The 24574-nt window shown below is 34.6% G+C and overlaps 1 protein-coding gene across 2 annotated transcripts in view; it reads right to left on the minus strand.

The window, feature by feature from the left end:
• The window catches only part of Rabgap1l (RAB GTPase activating protein 1 like), a 452094-nt gene that overhangs the window by 305577 nt on the left and 121943 nt on the right, over window positions 1-24574 (minus strand). The window lies entirely within an intron of this gene.

Raw genomic sequence — 24574 nt, forward strand, 5'->3', positions numbered from 1 at the left:
CTTTGTGCAATAATAAATCTGGAAATCATAGTAAGACCACAAAAAAGAAGAAAAAACTCTCTGAACAGTCTGTTAAAACTGTAATAAAAACAGAAGAGTACAACCATATTTTAAATAATAGACTAACATTAAAGAGTATGTTAATTTGAATTCATTTTTAATTGAAAGGGATTATTCCCTTATAAATGAAAATTGCTATATTTTAAGGTATCTTACTGTTATGGCAACTGAAGTACTAAAAATAATAAAGAAATATCAAAGTTGTTATAGCAACTAGAATTTAAAAAAGCCATGAAGTGTAGAATAATCAAACCTCAACTTGGCTTGTAATGCAACATCTATGACTCAGTTCTCAAAAGAAAAATTGAGATACTTATGCTCAAATGAGTTGTATCTGGAACCTAAATTAAAAAACAAAAATTTTAGCATGACAGTTCAAATATCTTTTTTGTATTACTTAAATTGCTCATCATTCTATACGCATTTGACAACTTAGCTGTGGCAGCCTGCAACTTTCTAAATTCTATAAAAAGAAATTATCACTCAATGAATAGCTATTCAACTGAATTCAACTTTCAGATTGTGTGAAATCTGGGTTTTCTATATTTCAAACCAGCTTGTTACCTTTGGTCTTTATTGCTCTGTCTAGAATATAGCTTATTTCTACAAAATTCTAAATACTTTACTAGAAGCAGAATGATAAACTGGCTTATATCACAAAACTAAGTGTTATGCAATGTTGGTGCCAACATTTACTGAAGCATTTACTATCTTGTTAAAGCCAACTAGTTTTAATCTGTTGGATAAGAAAAAATCTCTTATTTCCATTTCTTGGAGTATATTTTGATAAGCATCATTTTATATCATCATAAGCACATAGCTATTTTCCTTTCTTCTCACTGTGAAATGCACAGACTGCTGCTTAATTAAATCATGCCCAAGTTTAATTATTTATCTTTTACTATCCATTGATTAACTTGCAGATTTATAAACAGATTCTAGTTAGTTCAAATGAGAGAAACCATGCAACCTATGTTTCTTTGGGTCTGGCTTACTTTAATAGAATTCCATGTTATCACTGTTTTTTATTTCTGTACCCTTTGTCTTGTACATAAGGTCATCTGATTTGGGGAAAGGAAAGAGAATCATAGAACTAATGGGACAAAAGTGAACTAATTCAACAGACATACTCACTAGACACTATGTTGGAAGTGAACTTTATAACCTGCAGGGAAATCAGAGTGGAAGTGAGAGAAAATGAGGAAAGAGTAACACTGTTGAAAAGAAATGTACTTATTACCTTACTTATGTAACTGTAACCCTTCTGTACATCACCTTAACAATAAAATTTAAATTAAAAGTAGAATTTGAAGAGATTTAATATGTAAATGTCACACCAAGTGAAGACTATATGACCTATCACCACATCACACATCAAGTTTTTCCAGGGCACTGGAAAAGTAGGTTAAGAAAACTCAGTTACCTAAAAGTACATGGCCTTACTACAGAAATTCAGAGTTTGAAAAAAAAGGAAATACTGAATGCCAACAAGCATATCATGTTCATATAGTCAGCAACAATTTAGTTTAAGAACAATAACTAATTTGTAACATTAATGTGATAAATATACAGTTTTACAATTTGCTTCCATTGTAAAAGACACTTTTCTCAAAAAACAGCTTGGCAAAATTTTCAGTTAAAAGCTATGAAACAGGCTAGGAATGTGGCCCAGTGGTAAAGTGCTTGCCTAGCATGCACGAAGCCCTGGGTTCCATCCCTCGGTACCACAGAAAAAGCTAGAAGTGGTGCTGTGGAGCACTAGCCTTGAGAAAGCTCAAGGACAGTGCTCAAGCCCTCAGTTCAAGCTCCACGACTGGTTAAAAAAAAAAAAAGGACACTGACATAATATTTGATATTCACAAGATATGATGATCAAATACTATGACAATACAAGTAAAAGGAAAGGTAACACCAAAGAATCTAATGAAGTTGATATGAAACTAACCTAATTTTGAATGCACAGTAAATTAATCTTATGAAAATATCTTATTATAAGTCATTATGAGAAGATACGAACAAACTATAATGGACAACAATTAATAATCACAAGATGCTTCCTTAAGCATACTCTTTATATCAAAAGAGGAAGACTGCATTGTTAGCCTTCCCTTTAAAATCTTCCCATGTCTTCAGTTTTCCCTATATGATGCATGATCCGTTCACCGAACTAGAGAAGGAGGAAGGAAGACAAAAAGATAAGGAGGAAAAGGAGAGGATGATGACAATGATGTAAGAGACATTTAGGAAATAAAAATCAGATGATTTGATGTCTAGGTCCAGCAAATGAAAGTGGAGTCATTCATACTAAACCTGAAACTCAATCTTGGAACTTCCAAGAAATAAGGATAAACAAAGCTATTAGCAAAATTCCTAAACAGGCAAGTATTAATCCTCATGATACGAAGTATGTCTGCTTTAATCTTCATAAAAGAAGTAACTTCGGAACAATCCATTTTTGTTCTCTGTATTTTCTTCAGCTCTTTTCTGTCTATAGAGCTGATCTCCTCTGTTCAGATTATTAGAACACTCGTTCTATTTTATGGAATGAGAAGTTGCCCAGTTCTAGAACCAAATAAAAACCAGTGAAGATTTGTTTACTGTATTGTAATTTTGTCTTTTGACAATTTCAAGTCTTTTTTAGCCATTTTAACAGGCAAGTAAAGGCATGCTTAAGATTTGTGATAGAAAAGTTTTGTAAAATATTTGAAAACCATTTATCTGCTGTGACCATATACTTATGAATTTGATAATAGAAATTATTTAAATTTGTGCATATGCAGAAAATAATCTGGGTACCAAAAGATAGATGCATAAATATAAAGGTTTTTAGTGATAGTAATGTGTTAGAATGACATTTTGCTAAATAACTCCTTTTATAAATGTACTGCTCAAGCTGAATGTCATTATGGAACTATTTATAATTCAGAGCTTTCTGTCAAGATGATTTTATGCCCTGACATGGCATTGAGTCGGCTGTGAACAGTTGTGTGCCCTAAAGAGAAATGAAATTATGGGTGTTTCTCAACAGCAAAGTTATTAAAAATACAGCCTCTTTTTTTACAGAATTTCATGAGAATTTGATGGCTAATTGTAACACAAAATAAAAATTATATCGTCCAAGCAATAACAAACATAATAAATATTCATCCAATAAAATTTCTCCCAAGAAGAATGAAACAGTTATGAATATAGCTCCAATTCTCAGAACTTCCTAGTAAACCACAGTAGTAACGTAAAATAAAAAAAATTAATCTAGGTGTTAGAAAGCATTTTAGAAATTTTCAAAAAAGCCATAGGTGTTACATGTCAGAAATACGTGTTAGAAAGCATTTTAACAATTTTTTAAAAGCCATTATCCAATATTCCTAAAATGTTATGTCTATAAATTTTACAGGATGGGTTTTGCACAGAATAGGTTTAATAAATACAGAGTCAAGCAAGAAAAAGAGTCACTTCTTGGGTAATGTATTTCTATACTTTACACTGATCTCGTTGCCACTGTTAACAAAATAGGACACAGACTAAATGTTCTTTTGGTTTAGTTTTTGTTTTAAGTTTATCAGAATAAGAACTATGAGATGTTACATAAAAACCAAAATTTGAAAACATAATCTCTTTAATGACATCTTCCTATGGCCCAGGCTGGCTTTGAACATTAGATCTTCCCACCTCAATTTCCCATGGGTTTATATTATAGGCTATGTGCCACCAAACCAAACTTAAATAATAGAATTCAAACCAAAATAAAAATTATATTATTTCATACATCCATCTTTCCATAACAATAAAAATAATGATATGAACTCTATTACAAGATATTTACATTATAGTATATGTAAGGTACATATGACTCTTCAGTATAGCTTTCTTAAAATTAAGATAAACCAGAAATAACCATATTCACTAAGTAAACAATCATCACTCATAAAATATTTCAGGAAGTTTAGAATCTACAACCTAGATAGAGTCTTCTAAGTATGTTCCATGAGCTAGTCATAGTGTTGGTATCATCAAATAGCATGTTTAATATGATAATTCCAAACTTTTTACCTACAGAACCTACATTTTAACGGTATCTACAGATAACACAAATACACCTTAAATGTTTAACCGAACTGTCTAGCTAGTTACTTACACATTTAAAAGCAATAGGGAAATGATAACTGAATATGGAGCAAATCCCAAATACTTGAGAGGCATATATTAGATCGATCCGAGTTCAAAACCAGTAAGACTTCATCTCAACCAATGAGGCAGGAGTAGTGAAGTGCACCTGTTATCCTACCTACTCAGAGGAATGGGTGGGAAAATCTCTGTTAGCACCAGGCAAAAATTAAAGACACTATCAGAAAAATAACTAAAGCAAGAAATAAACACTGAGGTCATGCCTACATTGTAGAATGCTGGCCTAGTAAGCATGATGCCCTGAGTTCAAATGCCAGTGCTGTCAATAAACACTAAGAATGTGAACAAACCAAGGAGAGATTATTAACAAGTGCTTTAACAATTAAGTCAAGATTTGAAGAAAAGAAGGAAATTGGTATCTTAGATTTTATTCTAAGCTTAAACACCATGGAGGATCAAAATGATATAATATTAGTATACATTTTACTGCCATATTTATAAATGAGTAAAGATTTCTTGGAGTACTTTGCAACACATTAGAATCCTAAAATAAGATTACCCAGGTTTGAACAGGTTTCTCAGTTTTCAAAGATGATTTACAATTGCAGGCATTCTTAAGAGATAGTCTCTAAAAACAGCCATGATTTAACTATAACTGTCATTTCAAAGTATTAATATGCCATCAGAGGAACCCAACATCCAAGAATTACACAGTGACTTTAAAAACATTGAAGTATAATTACACTGCATACAAATTAGCAACAAGAGAATATTCCTCTTATAAATTACTAAGATCATTCAATAGATAGTTCCATAAAATCAGCAGGAATAAAATCAAGTACTTTGCTGAATCTAAGTATATGTACCCATAGAAAAGTAGTGTCCAATTTGAGTTGGCTGATAGCATCACCTAGGAGAGATACAAAACTTTCACTTTCTGCTGCATTTACTCTAAGCATTGGTGAGCAACCCACAGATAGGTATAGGTATTCTGGCAAAAATATTAATCACAATAAAAAAAGCTATGGACATGGTAATAGTAATGGAAATATAAACATAACTATATAGACATAAAAACCTATGACTCTATAGACATGTTTTATTTCATAAATTAATGTTTCTATGATATACAAACCCTTAGCCTAATTTTGATTAAGTTCTAAATACTAAATCCCAGTGATTATAAATAGAGATTCCCTCCTTGAACACTTGTTTGTTAAACCTGTCATTTAAAATATGATGTAAAAATAAATTCTTTAATAAATTCTTTAAAAAAAAGAAAATATTTTTTTCTTTTTTTATTGTAATTAATAGAGGGGTTACAGTTACATTCACCAGCTAGTAGGTGCATCAGTTCTCACACATTGATATCCCTTCTCATGTTTTTGTCCCCATTTCCCTTCTCCCACCCCCTCCCAACCATCTTGATTCCCCCCTTCCCTTTCCTATTTCAAATAATCAAATAAACGTGTATAAAATATATCAGGTAACAAAGTCAGATACAGTAACAAATGAGAAAACATTTTTTCATGTATTTTTATTGTAATTAATAGAAGGGTTACATGATATTTGCCAGATAGATGGTGCATTAATTCCCATATATTGATACCCTTTCACAAGTCTTGGTCCCCATTTCCCTCCCCCCAAACCCCCACCCCTCATCTTATCCCCCCCACCCGTTCCCTATCCACTTTCAAATAACCAGATACAAATATATCCAATATATCAAGTAACGAAGTGAGATACTGTAACAATATGAGATAACCAAGGGACAGCAAAAGAGAGATAACATAGTACCTTAAGAACAACAATCATTCATTATATGGCTGATGTTTCAATATCCTGGAGGTCCTTTCATTTAGCGTCCTACTATATGGCCTTTTGTATCAAGGTTTTGTTCTATTGCAAATCTCTGCTAGGAGAGCCAAAGGTTTCTACTGATTATGACAAATGAGGGAAACCATTGAGCCTAAGTTCCTTTGAGTCTGGCTTACTTCACTTAATATGATCTTTTCTAAGTCTTTCCATTTCCTACCAAACGGGGCAATGTCATTCTTTCTGACAGCAGCATAGAATTCCATTGTGTACAGATAACACATCTTGTTGATCCACTCATCAACTGAGGGACATCTAGGTTGGTTCCATATCTTTCTATGGTAAATAGTGCTGCAATGAACATTGATGTGCTGGTGGATTTAGTATGTCTTTGTTTCTGGATGATTGGGTAAATGCTAAGTAGTGGAATTGCTGGGTCATAGGGGAGAAAACATTTTTAAGAAAGGATAGGAGCCGGGAGCATGGCATAGTGGAAGAGTGCTTGCCTAGCATACATGAAGCCCTGGGTTTGATTCCTCCATACCACACATACAGAGAAAGCCAAAGTGGTGTTATGACTCAAGTGTTAGAGTGCTAGCCTTGAGAAACCCTAAAGACAGTGCCCAGGTCCTGAGTTCAAGCCCCAGAACTGGCAAAAGAAGAAAAGAAAGGTCAAAAACCATAGATTATCAGTAATCCCAGTTTCTATTTCTAATTTTGACACATATTTTACACTTTACCTCTGGTTGGTTCAATTATTAGAATTCTAAAGTAATAGATTATTATGATTTGGAATCAATCACAAGAAATGACTTTAAAACAACTCTTAAAAGTAATATTGAGGGCTGGGAATTTGGCTCTAGTGGTAGAGTGCTTTGCCTAGCATGCACGAAGACCCAGGTTCAATTCCTCGGTACCATATACATAGAAAAAAAAACCAGAAGTGGTGCTGAGGCTCAAGTGGTAGAGCTCTAGCCTTGAGAAGATCCAAGGACAATGCTCAGACACTGAGCTCAAGCCCAGGACTGGCAGCAAAAAAAAAAAAAAAAGTAATATTGAATGAATATATAATACCTCAAAAAGACAAGCATGCAAGTAAATTATGCAAATTAACACAAAATCACAAACCTATTCAAAGGAACCCCTAAATAAACATAAGCCTAAAATTCAAAAACTGAATTAAAACTACAACTATGGGAGTAATTTTAAAGGTTAAAGGTACTGTCTTGTTTCTATCTGACAGATCTCATATGAAACAGTGATATATTCAGGTTAACAACATTTCTTCCCTTGTTTAAAGAAAGTAAAGATTCAAAAGAACTGTATCTGCCTTTTAAAAAGTCATTATACCATCATTCACAGTATTGCCCTTACAAATTGTGCCACAAAATTTATAAACAATAGATTACATTTACAGTGCACCCTTGAATACCGGATATATCATCCTAATCTACAATTGGTTTGTCATAATAGCACAGAAGAAACCAACTCCCAATAGACTAAATATTGAACTCACTTCAATCATAACATGAGCCAAAAAGGGGATAAAGGAGATACAAATTAAAGTTACAGCCCATACTTACTATATCTTTCAGTTCTTCCTTTCTAATTCACTCAAGTCCATTTATGAGTTCATTAATCTTTGTATATATGTAGGTATATATTATCAAACAGTAATAGATAAAATTGATATAAGTAACACAACAATTATAATGTTTTCATTTGTAGTTCATAATCGGTTATGATTAGCAAATTAAGGAAGACCTAATGTAGATAATAATTAACATACAACCAAAGCAGCTTGTCAGCTGTGCTTATCCTTCAGTGCAGATGTTTTACTTCTAGTGTAATGTACACTTTTTTTTTTTTGCCAGTCCTGGCTTGAACTCAGGGCCTCAGCACTGTCCTTGAACTTTTGTCGAGGCTAGAGCTCTACCACTTGAGCCACAGCACCACTTCCAGCTTTTTTTTCTATGTATGTGGTACCAAAGAATAAAACCTGGGTCTTCATGCATGGTAGGCAAGCACTCTACCACTAGGCCAAACTCCCTGACCTCTTTGAGCATTCTTAAAGCTAACACTCTACTGCTTGAGTCATAGTACCACTTCTGGCTTTTTCTGTGTATGTGGTACCGAGGAATTGAACCTGGGTCTTCGTGCACTCCACCATCAGGCCACACTCTCAGCCCCTACATTCTTTTTTTTTAATATTTTTTATTGTAATTAATAAAAGGGTTACATGATATCTGCCATATAGAAGGTGCATTAATTCACATACATCGATACCCTTTCACATGTCTTGGTACCCTTTACCCTCCCCCCCATCACCCCCCCCATCTTGGTTTTCACCTCTTCCCTATCAAATTTCAAATAATCAAATACAAATAAATTCAATATATTATAACAAAGTGAGGTACTGTAACAATATGAGATACCCAAGGGACAGCAAATGAGATAAGAGATAACGTAGTATATTAAGGACAACAATCATTCGTTATATGTCAGCCCCTACATTCTTATAAAAGTCTTTCTTATATTTGGCCAGGAGTGTGGCCTAGTTGGTAGAGTACTTTCCTAGCGTGCACAAAGCTAGGGTTGGGTTCAATTATTTGGTACCACATACACAGAAAAGGCTGTACGTATCACTGTGACTCAAGTGGCAGAGTGCTAGCCAATTGTGTCCAAGGACAGTGCCCAAACTGTAATTTCAAGTCCCACAAATGGCCAAAAAAAAAGTCTTTCATATATAGTAATCATTAATCCAAACAGGTATGTTAGCCATTTTTCTCTTTTTCTCTTCAATGTAATTTAAATAAATATACTAATAGATTTAAAAATTATTATTTTGTTTTTTTCATGACTTGTGTGGTGTTTACTTATACTTAAATATTTCACATATTTAAATGTTGCATGCAATGATTATTTCTAAGTAGCATAGTTCATAATGAAATTTTTAAAAATATGGAAAAAATTATAAAATTGAAAGTTAAAAGGCTTTTACACATCAACCAAAATATTCTAATTCCACATTATCATTTTATGCAAATTTATATCTGAAAAAGTCCATTAAAAACAAAATTAATTGTTTTATGTTAAAGATAAAAATATTTGTAATATCCTCTCTACCTGGGACATGCACATTTAAATAAAATATGATGCTAGATGCTGAAATGCAAATACCCACACCTATAGTTCTTTTTATAAAATTGCGGGAGCAGGCAGCTGATGAGCAGTTTGCTTTTTAATTAGAGTCATTTTCTAATTAATGAGTCCCAGAACACTTAATCCAAGACTCCACTATGCCTCTGGGACTGAACAATGATTCTCCTTGAAGTAATAAATATCATCTTTTCCCTAGGATTAATCTATTTTCTGCTCAAATGGGAAGGGTTTTTTTTTTTTGATATTGTAATTCAATATCCAAGAAAAATTGTCAGTGCCTCAATAGGAGGAAAGGATTGTACTATCTAGAAAACTCCTTCAAATCCTTAAAGTTCTAATAAATTTTACTCCTGAAATATGTATTTTGCCCAGACTTTCCATTTCCTTATGTCATTGTTTCTGATGGAAGCATAGAATTCCACTGTGTATATATACCACATTTTTTTCTTTTCTTTGTTACTTAATAAACCTTATTTTATAAGACTATTCTTTCTTAATTTAAACTGTACAACTCCATTCAGTAATATCAAACATCTCTTTATTTTTATTTTGAACACAGACGTAGTCGGTGCATTACTTCTCACACACTGATACCCCTTCTCATGTTTTTGTCCCCATTTCCCTCCCCCACCCCCTCCCAATCATCTTGTTTTCCCCCCTTCCCTTTCCTATTTCAAATAAACAAACATATATACCATATACCAGCTAACAAAGTCAGATACAGTAACAATATGAGATTAATCAAAGGGCAAAAAAGAGAAGAGAAATAGCTTAGTACATTAAGAACAACAATCACACAAAATAAAACTCTTGTTACCATATCCTAGAGATCCTTTCATTTAGTCTCATCCTATATGACCTTATGTACACAGCTTTTGAGCTAATGTAATCCTCTGCTTGGAGAGCCCAAGGTTACTACTGATTATGACAAATGAGGGAAATCATTGAGCCTATGTTTCTTTGGGTCTGGCTTACTTCACTTAATATGATTTTTTTTCCAAATCTTTCCATTTCCTTACAAGTGGGGTGATGTCATTCTTTCTGATGGCTGCATAGAATTCCATTGTGTATAAGTACCACATTTTCCTGATCCAGTCATCTACTGAGGGGCATTTGGGTGGGTTCCATATCTTTGCTATTATACCACATTTTCTTGATCCATTCATTTACTGAGGGACATCTAGGTTGGTTCCATATCTTAGCGATAATAAATAATACTGCACAGCACCTGCTGTGCTGGCAGGTTTAGTTCAGCCTTGTTTGTGATCATTTGGGTAAATGCCCAAAAGTTGGATTGCTAGGTCATAGGGGAGCTCTATATTTTGCCTTTTGAGGACCCTCCATACTGCTTTCCATAATGGTAGAGTAAGTTTACACTCCCACCAACAGTGCAGTAGCGATCCCTTCTGGCCACATCCCAACCAACATCTGTTATTAGATTTCTTGATAGTGGTCATTCTAACTGGGTGACAGAAAATCTCAATGTTGTTTTGATTTGCATTTCTTTTATGGCCCTCATTTGTAATAATTATTATATATCTAAGATTGCCCTAGCAGAGGATCACAATAGCTCAATAGCTATGTACATATGATCATACAAGATGATGCTAAGCAAAATGAACTCCAAAATATCGAAACAAGAGGTTTTTTGTGGTTGTTTCTAATGTAACATGTGAAGTTATTTCTTTTTCTTTCATTTTTTATTGTACCATGTGAAGTTTTTTCTTTTTTTTTCCACCTATGATTCCCCCACCCTCATTACTGTATTTGATTTTGGTACCCAGAGTATTATATACATGTTTATCTGAATTAGGGAAGGAAAGGGGAAGAACAAAATGGTGAGACAAGGGTAAACCACCGCAACAATGATACTCTCAAGAGTTGAAAATGAACTCTACAACTTGACAGGGGGTTGGGAGGAAGGGAAAGTGGGAGGAAAATGAGGGTGGGGTAACAATGGTCAACAAGAAATGTAGTTACTACCATATATATGTAACTGTATGTACATCACCTTTACAATAAATTTTTAAAAGAAAATATTTATTTATAATAGTATATAATAAAGATCACTTACTCTGTCAAATTTTTGTTTGGTTTGGTTTGGTTGATTGTGTGTGTGTGTGTGTGTGTGTGTGTGTGTGTGTTTTCATGCTCAAACATGTGCTCCTGTGTGAGTGGTGGGAACTGAAGTCAAGACCTAGTACATGAGAGTCAAATGCTTCACCACTAAGCTGTTTCCTCAGTCCTTAATCATTCTTTTGAATGAAAGGTGAGATCCATCATCCTGAATGAAACGCATTTTTTTAGGCATGCCAAATATCCCCAGCAAATGTTTGAAGTTTGAAATCCTTCAATGTAAAGACCTAGGGGCTCTAAAAAGCAAATAGAAATGCTGCAGAAACTTAATCAATTAATAGCTATGAAGAAATAAACTTTACAGTGCCCAGATACTAAGTAGACAATAGATACAAAAAATTGAAATAAGCCTTCAATCCAAAACTTCCATTGTACTTAGTCACACAAGAACTGAAGATTTAAAGTTAAAGAAAATTGTTCCTTTCACATCACTTTTGCAGGTATTAGAATAAAACTTCATGATGCTGTCTTCAAAAAAAATTAGTCATCATTAAAAGATTAAGCAGTTTCATAAACATGTCAGAGATCAGCTTCTCAAAGGGTAGAAGTGATTGAGTTCTTCTGACATCAGTAATAATTAAATCTCTTAGGGAAGAAAGTATGCCTACCCATAATATTCTAATCCAGGAATAAAAAAGTTCTGAACAACTTTCACTTATCTCTTAACCACACTTATTAGGAATAAAAATATTCTTATGTAAAAACTGACATCAGCTCTGCTTCATGGAAACATTACTGATAAACTATGAATCTAACTAAGTAAAAATTTAATACAGAGGGAAAAGTAACTAAAGATTTGACTAAATTATTTAATTGCAGCATATTAAACTCACCATACTTAATCTGATGCATAAAAATAAATTAACAATTCATTAAATCAAAATGTAATTCTGTAAAAATCTAAAAAAATATTACTCAGCCAACCCAGCACAAAAGCTCCCTACGACCATGAGACTGTTATCTGCAATTAACCACTAGAAAAAAGGAAGTGGCCCCGGGTCTCTGGGTAGCTTTGAGCTGAAGAGCTCAGGGAAACACCCAGGCCCAGTGGTAGGAGAGTAGCCTTGAGCTGAAGAGCTCAGGGACAGTGTCTAGCCCCAGAGTTCAAGCCCCAAAATCTACCAAAGCAAAAAAAAAAAAAAAAAAAAAAAAAAAAAAAAATACAATATAAATTACTCTCTTTCTTTGGGGGGGGGGGACTGGCCTAGGCACTGTCCCTGAGCTCTTCAGCTCAAGGCTGGTGCTCTACCATGGTCAGTCACAGTGCCACTTCCAGTTTTCTGGTGGTTGATTGGAGATAACAGTCTCATGAACTTTCTTGCCTGGGCTGGCTTTGAACCATGATCCAAAGATGTCAGCTTCCTGAGCAGCTTGGAGTACAGGTGTGAGCCACCAGCACCCAGTACTTCTATTTATTCTTTTGGGGGGGGGGCAGTCCTGGGGCTTGAATTCAGGCCCTGAGCACTGTCCTTGTGCTTTCTCAAGGCTAGTGCTATTCCACTTAAGCCACAGCACCACTTCCAGCCTTTTCTATGTATGTGGTACTAAGAAATTAAACCAGGGTCTTCGTGCATGCTAGACAAGCACTCTGCCACTAGGTCTGAAATCTGAAATTCAGATTTCAGTAAGATATCAGTACAAAATTCTGTGGTTTTCATAAGTGCAAATGGTACAGATTCAACTAGAATAACCTCATTTGAACAAAAACTCATTTCCTACAACTCGACAAGGTGATGACAGAGAACAGAATAGCTGTGTAATTAAGCAGCACTCTGACTCTCAATGAAATCTAGTGTTGTCTGGCTAACAAACTGCATAAAATTTTTGTAAGAAAACCACGTAAAAAAAAAAACATGCATTTACTGGCAAAATGGAGTTCCATTAGTAAAAATTTATCAAATAAAAAACTATGTGATACCATGATTTGACATTTTTAACCCAATGTTCACTCAATGTCATTCAATTTCAGTGAAAACACCTAATTTAAACACTTCATCTTGAGAATTTATAGGATTATAAAGAACATTCTACTAGAGTAATTTTTTCTTTAGCTAGATGTTTTATTAAAAGCTATCTGTGACAAAAATACACCGGAGCACAGAGACAAGACAAACGTTATTCTGAGTAGCACCGATAATCTGGCAGGAATAAACAGTCCATGTAATGTTCAACAAACCAGAGAACTTGCAGAATAATGTTTCTTATTTATCATTCCAAAAAGGATTCTTGGCAGTAAATACCAAAGTAACAGCTCAAACTATTAACCATGTTGCTCTGTGCTACTAGTTTAAGCAAATGTTCTCTATACTTCATAAAACTCACTTACAAATTTATACTTTTTAAATTAGTAAATGATACATTTAACTGATTTTAAAACTTAATGCTCAAGAATTTTAAGTTTACTAGATACATAAGGCCATATAGGATGAGGCTAAATGAAAGGACCTCCAGGATATAGAAACAGGAGCTACATAATGTGTGATAATTGTTCTTAATGTACTATGTTATTTTTTCATTTCTTTTGTTGTCCCTTGGTTATTCTCATATTGTTACAGTATCTTACCTTGTTATCTGGTATATTGTATATACGTTTATTTGTTTATTTGAAATAGGAAAGGGAAGGGGGAAAAAACAGGATGAGGGGAGGGGGGGAGAGAGGGGGGAAGAGGGAGGGAAATGGGGACAAAAACATGAGAAGGGGTATCAATGTGTGTGAAGTAATGCACCTTCTATCTGGCGATTATAATTGTAATCCTTCTATTAATTACAATAAAAAATAAATAAATAAAAGAATTTAAAGTTTAAAAATTCTTAAGTTAAAAAAAATTAATGCTCATTACCAACCTAGCACAGTAACTTTAAAATACGTATTCAATCATTTTAGACACTAATACTCTAATATTATATATTAATATAGTGTAAGAATAACATTATATCATCCTAAGATGTCCAATGTAGCATTCTCTTACATCATTCTGCTATGACGTATTTTCTGGGAATTTTTATTATGCGTATTTTTTCCACCTGAAATAAACTGGCAGCATCCTTTCTATTTAAAAATAGGATGAGCACTGATCCATGAGTAGTGGATGTAGCCTGTCAATTTGTGTGGAACTGGAAAAGGAGGGGGGAAAGGACTCATTTTACCTTCTAAGTTTCCTTTGCTAACACAGGCTAAGTCACTAAATGATAGCTGAATTATTATGTAAGCCACCTCTTCTACTTCACCACTTGATATACTAATGGTTACACATAGCATATCTATAAACTAAACCCAACCTGATGTCCAGAGGTTCACTAACTACTAAAACCTTTAGAAAATAATTTGTGTCTTTAGGTTTTAATCTCCCATGCTCCTACTATAGAATTAAATGATTAACTACTTTGGCATAGAATATATCACAAGTTAGTTGCCAATAGATACATCATATTCCTTCTTTGCTGTGAAAATGGAGGCAAGGCTTCTATAAAGCAACTCTGTTCAAGCTGAACCATTTCATTAACTGAACTTGAAATCTTGCCATTCCCTAAGAAAAGTCAACTGGCCCAAAAGAATAGACTAACTGCTGCTAGGTCATGACTGTTAAGTGCCAAATAGTCAGGTACTTCTTACTGAAAATTCTCTGAATATCCATATACTTCCCACTGAGTAGTGGTAAATTCTGATGCATTCACCACCAAAGGATATAAATACCCACTTATTTCTACTCCTAAGTGAGAAAAGAAAGTCATATTTAGAAATAATGACATTATTCATCTTATTATTTTTGGTCACGATGCAAGGAAGACAATGAAATTAAATATGCCATCGTGGTTTCTGTCACAGAAATGTTAGGACTAGAATGCTTAAATAAAAGTTCATACCCAAATAGCACAAGTCTAGTAAATAGAAGGTCCTGAGTTCAAACATCAGTATCTCAAATATATACTGTAGATAAGTAGTCTGAGTACAAGATTATGTATGTTTTGAATTAGTTATTCCATAAAGGATTTCAACTACTGCCCTCACCAAAAGGCTTATTAAGAAAAGTAGCTACCTACTCAATATCCTTCCTTCCTTTCTTCTTTATTTAAAATAAAAACACTAGATTTGGGGGTAAATGAGAATATCTTCTAAAAACGTTTCATTTTCACAAAGGTAGTATGAATATGACTGAATTCTGTAGTACTGCTGCTACTGAGACTTAAAGAACAGTTCTTTAAAACAGTGATAGGCTCAGTTCAGACATATCTAAGACATGTCTGTTTATTGTCCAAGCTCATTGGGAGATAACTTTCAAATCATTTTAATTTCCTGGATAATATAGATGTCTTTGTTATTCATGGTAAACCTCTCTACACCAACCACATCTGATATTACATGACTGGATTCAGATCTGCCTAAGACCTGTCTGATATATTCAAGGTCATGGAGGTAATTTCTAAATTGGTTTTATTTTCTGGACAATGTAAGTTTCTTTGTTATTCACGGTAGGCCATTCCAAGCCAATCACTTCTAATATCATGTGATAATGAGCTGATTCATAGTGGTCCTCTACATAGTTGATGGCCCTAATAAGGTCAGAATAAGGGATAGTCAAGACACAAAAATAAACCATTTGACTAAATGGGTGAGGCTTTGATATATGTGATATCAGCCCAATCCCAGGAAAGCAAAAAAAGGGAGTTCACAGATTTGAGTCCAACCAAGTACATAATAACACAATCAATAATGACTAAAACTCTGGATATTGAAGTGCAGTGGTTTTCCTGGATTAATGATACTGTCTATGAGTGTATTACTACACATTGTTATAAGGATAAGAGACATATCACATTGGAACTTTCTCAGGACCTTACTTTGCCCTATATGTCTCTTCTATTAGCTGGTACTGGTTTTGTACTCTTATGCAATTAGGAAACAAAACAAAAATTGTAATCATTAGTACAATTCTTGGCTGAGTTTATAAGACATGCCAGGAAACTATTAAAGTTGGGGGGAGGGGTATGTGTGGGGTCTTCAAATATGTAGCAGGCTGGTTGAAATCAGAATGATTCTAAAGAAATCAAACTTGTATGAACAGTATAAGAGAACCAAGAAATAAAACCGTGCAGTACAGCCCTCTGATCTTTGAGCTAAACATGCCCACTAAAGAAAAGATATCTTCAACAAATGGTGCTAGTTACCTACATGCAGAAAACTGCAATTTGTTGTTTACAAAAGTCAACAACAAATGGATCAAAGACCTTAACATCAGCCCTGAAATGTAGAAACTGCTTTGAGACAGCTCATTTGCTGAACAGGACTCTACTCACCCAGAGAATAAGAGCAAGAATGGACATATCTGTCTGCAACAAATTAAAAGGTTTCTGCACATCAAAAGAAGCAATTACCAGAGTCAAGAGGCAATCCAAAGAAAGGGAGAAAATCTTTGCCAGCTATTAGTACTAGAATATGCAAAGAGTTTAAAACTAAACAGCAAGCCGGGCACCAGGAGGCTCACACCTGTAATCCTCGCTACTCAGGAGGCTGAGATCTGAGGATTGTGATTCAAAGCCAAGTGGGGCACAAAAGTCAGTGAGACTCTTATCTCCAACTAATCACTAGAAAATTGGAAGTGCTGCTGTGGCTCGAGGGGTGGGGCAGTAGCCTTGAGCTGAAGAGCTCAGGGACAGTGCCCAGGCCCAGGGTTCAAGTTCCACAACTGATCAAAAAAACTAAACAGTAAAAGAACACAGAGTCTATCTAATACATGGACAAATGAATTGAACAGTTCTCAAAGGAAGAAATAAAATGATTAACAATTAATACCTGAATAAATGTTCAACATCCTTAGCCATAAAGTGAATGGAAACCAAAGCTACACTAAGATTCCATTTCATCCCAATCAAAATGGCAACCACCATCTTTCTGATGACACCATGGAATTCTATGCTGCCATCAGAAAGAATGACATTGCCCCGTTCATAAGGAAATGGAGACACTGAAGAAATCACGTTAAGTGAAGTAAGCCAGACCCCAAAGAGCATAGGCTCCAAAGCTTCCCTCATTCATAATAATTAGTACACATCTAGGACTCAGTAGAGGATCACAACAGCTCAAAAGCTATATGCCTATGGTCATACAGGATGAGACTAAACAAAACGAACTCTAAGATATGGAAACAAGAGGTTTATCTTTGTGATTGTTGTTCTTAATGTACCATGTGAAGTTATTTTTATTCCTTTTCTCTCTTCTTTTTTTCGTTTCTCCTTATGGTTTATCTCATGTTACCACTGAACCTGACTTTGGTACCTGGTATATTGTATAGACATTTGTTTGTTATTTGAAATAGGGAAGAGGAAAAACAGGATGACTGGGGCGGGGGGAAATTGGGAAGAAAAACATGGGAAGGAGTATCAATGTCCAAGAAGTAATATACCCACTACCTGATGAATGTAACTGTAACCCTTCTTTATATCACCCCACCAATAAAATACAACTATTCTTTAATGGCAAAAAAAAAGAAAGAAATCAAACTTGTGGGAAGTGGCACAAGACTTAGCAGTCTGTATTGTAGCCTCCAGTTTGACTAATTTATATAGTATTGTTCTTTCCTTTTTCTTTCTAACTATAATGTTCAATGAAGAATAACACCTTATGACAAGGTGGCAAACACATCCAGGTTTGCCTGACAATTTTCTCAGAGAAAGAGACCATGCAACATGTATCACAATAAGAATTTAATGCAAGACATATGGTACTTAAGCACTGGAAATGCTAAAAGACTAGAAATAGTAGTTTTTGGCTTTCCATCACTGGTATATATCAGAAAACTAAGAGATAGATGTTGCCACTCAAGACAGAAAACTGCAGGGAATAGAAACCACTGAATAAAGGCAAGTAATTGAGAATAAAATGCACAGGGGAAGATGGAAAACTTTACAAACTTAACTCATTCCTGACAGAAAAAAATGAACATATGGATTTTTCCCATATCTAATCATCACTGGCAGAAAGTAACTCAGCCAGCACTCCAGAAGGAAGTTCTGAGTTAGAATCTTTAGCCTGAAACTATCTTCCATATATTTTACTCAATGAAAAAATTATTTTGCTATTCTATATCTTCTTGACCTAAAAGTTTTCTGAAATCTGTGTACTGAAAACTACAATGTTGTCTGGTATAAATGGTAAACATCAGATTTATGAACACACATCGTATCATCAGAACTCATACATACTATTGTGAGCAATATTCTTTATACCTTTCTCAAAGTCTTCAAAGTATCAATCAACAAACCTCTCAGTAGAAAAATAAATACGTGCCGCAATGAACATCATTGAGTTAGTGGATTTAGAATATCCTTGTTTCTGGACGACTGATTGGGTAAATGCCAAGTAGTGGAATTACTGGGTCATAGGGGAGCTCTGTTTAGTCTTTTGAGGAACTGCCATACTGCTTTCCATAGTGGTTGAACAAGTTTGCACTCCCACCAACAGTGTAGTAGAGATCCCTCCTGGCCACATCCCCCCCACAATCTGTTGTTATTAGATTTCTTGATCATGGCCATTCTAACTGGAGTGAGGTAGAATCTTAGAGTTGTTTTGACATGTTCACTGCAGCACTATTTACCATAGCAAAGTTATGGAACCAACCCAGATGCCCCTCAGTTGATGAGTGGATCAACAAGATGTGGTATTTATACACAATGGAATTTTATGCTGCTGTTAGAAAGAATGACATCACCCCATTTGTAAGGAAATGGAAAGACTTAGAAAAAATCATACTAAGTGAAGTAAGCCACACTCAAAGGAAGATAGGCTCAATGGTTTCCCTCATTCGTCATAATCAGTAGAAACCTTGGGCTCTCCTACCAGAGATTTACAATAGAACAAAACCTAGATACATAAGGCCATATAGTATGAAGCTAATTGAAAGGACCTCCAGGATATTGAAACAAAAGCCATATAACGAATGATTGTAGTCCTTAATGTACTATGTTGTCTCTCATCTCCTTTGCTGTCCCTTGGTTATCTCATATTGTTATAGTATCTCACTTTGTTATCTGATATATTGAATTTATTTGTATTTGGTTATTTGAAATTTGATAGGAAAGGGGGGAAAACCAAGACGGGTGGAGGGTGTGGGGGGGAAGGGAAATGGGTACCAAGACATGTGAAAGGGTATCAATGTATGTGAATTAATGCACCTTCTATCTGGCAAATATCATGTAACCCTTTTACTAATTACAATAAAAAACAGAAAAATAAACATGTGCAGCCATCAAAAGTATACTGCTATTAATGTGAAAATGTGGTCCAATATCAGTTATAATATCTAGACATGTTTGACCAGATATCTCATCAGTAAAAAGCATAAATATCTAATGCATGTATGTATGTATATGTGAAGATATGATTATATATACATATATTTTATTATGCACAAAGGTACTTAATTAAAATATTTAAAATACCTTACAAAGCAAAGAAATTTAGATGAAATATAAAGAAAAATGAGAAAACTCAGCTTCAAAACACAGTACAAATATTCAATATTGAGCATGGATCTCTAATTTGGAATTATTTTGCTAACCAGATAAATGTTACATAACAAAATTCATTTAAAAGTTTACAATTAATTGGCATTTATTATATTCATAATGTCATATAAACAATCACTACTATCTCAGAACATTTCCATCATGCCACCCCCCAAAAATGCCATACCTATTAGAACTAACTCTTTCATCTTCCCTATTGCTCTGTATTATTACTGTAGTTTCTGTCTTTACAGAGTTGTCCTTCCTATTTTTCTTGCCATCCTATATACATGAAATCATAAAACATTTGTCATTACTTTGGATTTTCTGTTGTTTTTTAATTTTATTTTATTGTAAAGGTGATGAACACAGGGGTTACAATTACATTACAGTAATGAGGACATTTCTTTTTTTTCTTGGAATCTGCGGATTTTATTTATTTATTTTTTTATAAAAGGGTTACATGATATTTGCCAGATAGGAAGTGCATTAATTCACATACATTGATACAATGAGGACATTTCTTGTCAAACACTGTTACCCCCTCCCTCATTTTTCTCCCATTTTTCCTTTACCTGACTCCCTTCGCCCAAATTGTAAAGTTCATTTCCAATATAGTGTCTTATGAGTATCACTGTTGCTCTGGTTCACCCTTTGTCCTTAGTCTCACCATTTTGTTGTTCCCGTTTCCTTCCCCAGATAAAATAAACGTATACAAGGCACAGAGTATCAAAATAAAAAACAGTTGTCATTACTTTGTATACCAGTTAAGGAAACAGCATTCTCTCAAAACTTTCTAAATCCATTTTTAACTAGTAATTTTATTATTTCTAAAAATTATGCACAAAACACTATGGACACAAGTAAAAATGCATTTTTTCACCTCTAATTATCAGCATGTTACCAATATTACAACAGTGTCAGCTACTTTCAACAGACTTTTTTTGATATATTTTTTTATTGTAATCAAGAGAAGGGTTACATTATCACCCTATCACAAGATAGAGGGTGCATTATTTCACATACATTGATACCCTTTCTCATGTCTCATTCCCCATTTCCCTCCCCTCCCACCCCCAAGTCTCATCTTGTTTTCCTCCCTTCCCTATCCAATTTCAAATAACCAAAAATGCATATATACAATATATCAGATAACAAGGTGAAATACTGTAACAATGTGAGATAGCCAAGGGACAGCAAAAGAAATGAGATAACATAGTACATTAAAGACAACAATCACTCATTATATGGCTTTTGTTTCAATATCCTGGACGTCATTTCATTTAGCATCATACCATATGCCTATGTATCTAGGTTTTGTTCTATTGTAAATCTCTGGTAGGAGAGCCCAAGGTTTCTACTGATTATGACAAATGAGGGAAACCATTGAGCCTATCTTCCTTTGAGTCTGGCTTACTTCACTTAGTATGATTTTTTCTAAGTCTTTCCATTTCCTTACAAATGGGGTGATGTCATTCTTTCTGACAGCAGCATAGAATTCCATTGTGTACAAATACCACATCTTGGTGATCCATTCATCAACTGAGGGACATGTGGAATGGCTCCATATCTTTGCTATGGTAAATAGTACTCAACAAACATTTTTTTTTAAGGGAGTTGTATTAGGTGTTAAACCTATGGCCTCACATGAGTTCTACCAATGAGCTACATTCCAGCTTCTCTAGGTATTCTTATGACTAAATTAGAACTTGTTGTATCCTTTTTTGGGGGGGTCGGTTGTGAGGTTTGAACTCTGAGCCTGGGTCCTGTCTTAGAGCACTTCAGCTCAAGGGTAGTTCCTTATCATAACACCACTTCCAGTTTTCTGGTAGTAAATTGGAGGTCAGAGTCTCAGACTTTTGTGCCTGGGCTGGCCTGAACCACAATCCTCAGATCTCAGCCTCCTAAGCAGCTAGGATTATATATGCCAGCCACCAGTGCTGGGCAAGTTGGGTTTTTTTGTTGTTGCTCTGTTTTTGTTTGTTTGTTTGTTTGTTTTTGGTCTTGGGGTTTGAACTCTGGGCCTGGGAGCTGTCCCTGAGCACTTCATCTCAAGGGTACCTCTCTATCACTTGAGCCACAGCACCACTAACTTGTATTTTTTTTGTCAGTCCTGGGGCTTGACCTCAGGGCCTGTGCACTGTCCTCGGACTTTCTCAAGACTAGAGCTCTGCCACATGAGCCACAGCACCACTTCCAGCTTTTTTTTTTCTATGTATGTGGTACCAAGGAATCCAACCTGGGTCTTTGTGCATGCTAGCAAGCACTCCCCTAGGCCAAACTCCCAGCCCTTTGTTGTATTTTTATAATATGGTTTAAACTCCAAAATCTGATACTTGCTAGACAGGGCCTATACCACTCATCTATATCTCCAGTCTTGCTTTTCACTGGTAATTTCCAAAACAGAATCTTAGTTCCTGCACAGGCACATGCCTAAAAACCACAATTTTAGGATTCTCATTATTACTAGGATGTAGAAGCATGCCACTGTGTTCAATTTCTCTCCATTGAGTTGACGTCTTCTAGACTTTTCTACTGGGGCTGGCCTAGAAACCATAATCTTTACAATCTTAGCCTCTCCCATAGCTTAGGATAATAGGTACGTACCACCCAGCTATGAACTGAGAAAGGGTCTTATGAATTTTTCTGCCTAGACTGGCCTTGAACCACAATCTGCCCCACTCTTAGCCTCCTGAGTCAGCTGAGAATATTTTTAGCAATGGATATAATAGTCAATTCCAAATTCTCTTTAATTCTCTGTATATGTTTTAAATATATTTTAAATATTTTATTTCAGATTAAAAATACATGTATGAGTTTTTATGACAAGGTACTCATAAAATTTTCTTTCTTCCAGCCATATAAGTTGTGACTGTTCTTCTTAATGTTATTTCTCATCTCCTTTGTTGTCCCTTTGTTATCTCATATTGTTACAGTATCTTACCTTGTTATCTTATAGATTATATATATGCTTGTTTATTTGAAATAGGATAGGGAAAGTGGAAAACAAGATGAGAGGTAGGCAGGGGTGGAAAATGGGGACAAAAACATGAGAAGGGGTAGCAACGATTATTAAGTAAAGCACCTTCTATCTGGCAAATATAATGTAACCCTTCTATTAATTACAATAAAAAATAAATAATAAAAAATATTTCTTTCTTCCTTCCTTTCTAAAGAAGAGAGCCTTATCTTTATAAATTCAGAGTTTTATTTGACTGAGACTGACTCAGTCTGGAGACTGAGAAGTTCAAGACCATAGCACCATCATCTCAACACATAGTGAAAGTTCTCTTATGGCATTTTATAACCATGTAGTTTTCAATGATCAAGCAACACAGTAATGTTTAAATTACCAAACCTTTTAAATATTCTTTTTCATGAATTTGCTTCCAAAAGTATTTTCTGTCATGATTACAAAAATTCTCATTTATGGGAAGATAGATGTTCAGAACAATAAATATTATTATTCTTTAAAGTCTACAAATTAAAATAGATTAAGAAATTAAAAGATAAAAATCCATGCACAGGTCATATGCTTCCAAAGCCAACGTGGGCTAGCCAAAGTCAGATCCCATGAACTAGTTGGAACAACACCAAAAGACCAGGTCTAGACAAAACCCAAGTGTCTGGAGAGATGGACAAGTGAATGGACCAAGTGAAATGCAACATAGAACCAGCTTGAGTGTCAACAAGGTACCAGTAAAGAGGAAGACAGCAAAATGAAACAAGATTCTGTGTGTAGTGACTATAGCCAGCGCAGGAAACAGTATTGCCTGCAGAGGGTATGAAAGCTGGAAAGGGAGGACCTTGAAAGCCAGGACAGAATCAAGACAGCCCAATCTTCCTGTCCAAAAAAGAAAGGATTCTCCAGAATGGAGGATCCTTCATAAGCAGTTTTCCAAATGCTCTCTCAAATAGGGGGTCTGAGTAAGAGGACTTTTAAGGGATGGGAATGGGAAGTTTGTGTGTTTTTAAAGAACTGAGGCCCCAGGAATCAAGGACTAAACAATCAAAATGATGGGAGAATAAATCTGCCTTTCATCTTTTCTATCTCTCTGCTTTGATATTTTATTTAATTTTCCTTTAATGTCTTAGTAAAGTTCCTTCTGAAAATTAAAAAAATAAATAAAAGAAAGATATTAGCAGGTAAAAATCTAAAAGAGATAGTTAACCATCTATTTGGACATAAAAAAAGGAATTTACATTGGACCTGAGGTCTCTTGAAAGAACAGGACCTGGCCAGCTGTCCATACACTTAAAATATAAAAAAAACAGAAAACATTTCATTTAAAAATTATGGCAGAATAATTATACTGTTTTAACTAGAATTATTAACTAAAAAGATTCATTAAAAACACGTATTATTAATACAGTTGTCTCATGGTATTTGCAGGGGATTGGTTCCAGAACATCTTCTATGGGTGCTCAACTCCATATAAAAAATAGCAGTTTTTACACATCCTCCCATGTACTTTAAAACATCTCTAGATTACTTACAATCCCAAATAATATATGATTACATAAATAGCTGTTCTACTGTATAATGTATTATAATATTAAGAAAATTAATACACATGTTCAGTATAAGCACAACTTCTATATATGTATATCTGCAGTTCCTTGAATCCATGGATTTTAAAAACTCAGGGCACAAAGGAATACTATTTATTCTAACTTGGTAAATAGAAATTATAAAGTTACTGGAATTAAAACAATCAAACAGAAGCATAATGTGTTCACTTTTTACGTGTTCACTGTTTATCATTATCCAACA

Source organism: Megascapheus bottae, chromosome 10 (assembly GCF_031878675.1).
Source record: "Megascapheus bottae isolate mThoBot1 chromosome 10, mThoBot2.hap1, whole genome shotgun sequence".
NCBI classification, from domain to species: Eukaryota; Metazoa; Chordata; class Mammalia; order Rodentia; family Geomyidae; genus Megascapheus; species Megascapheus bottae.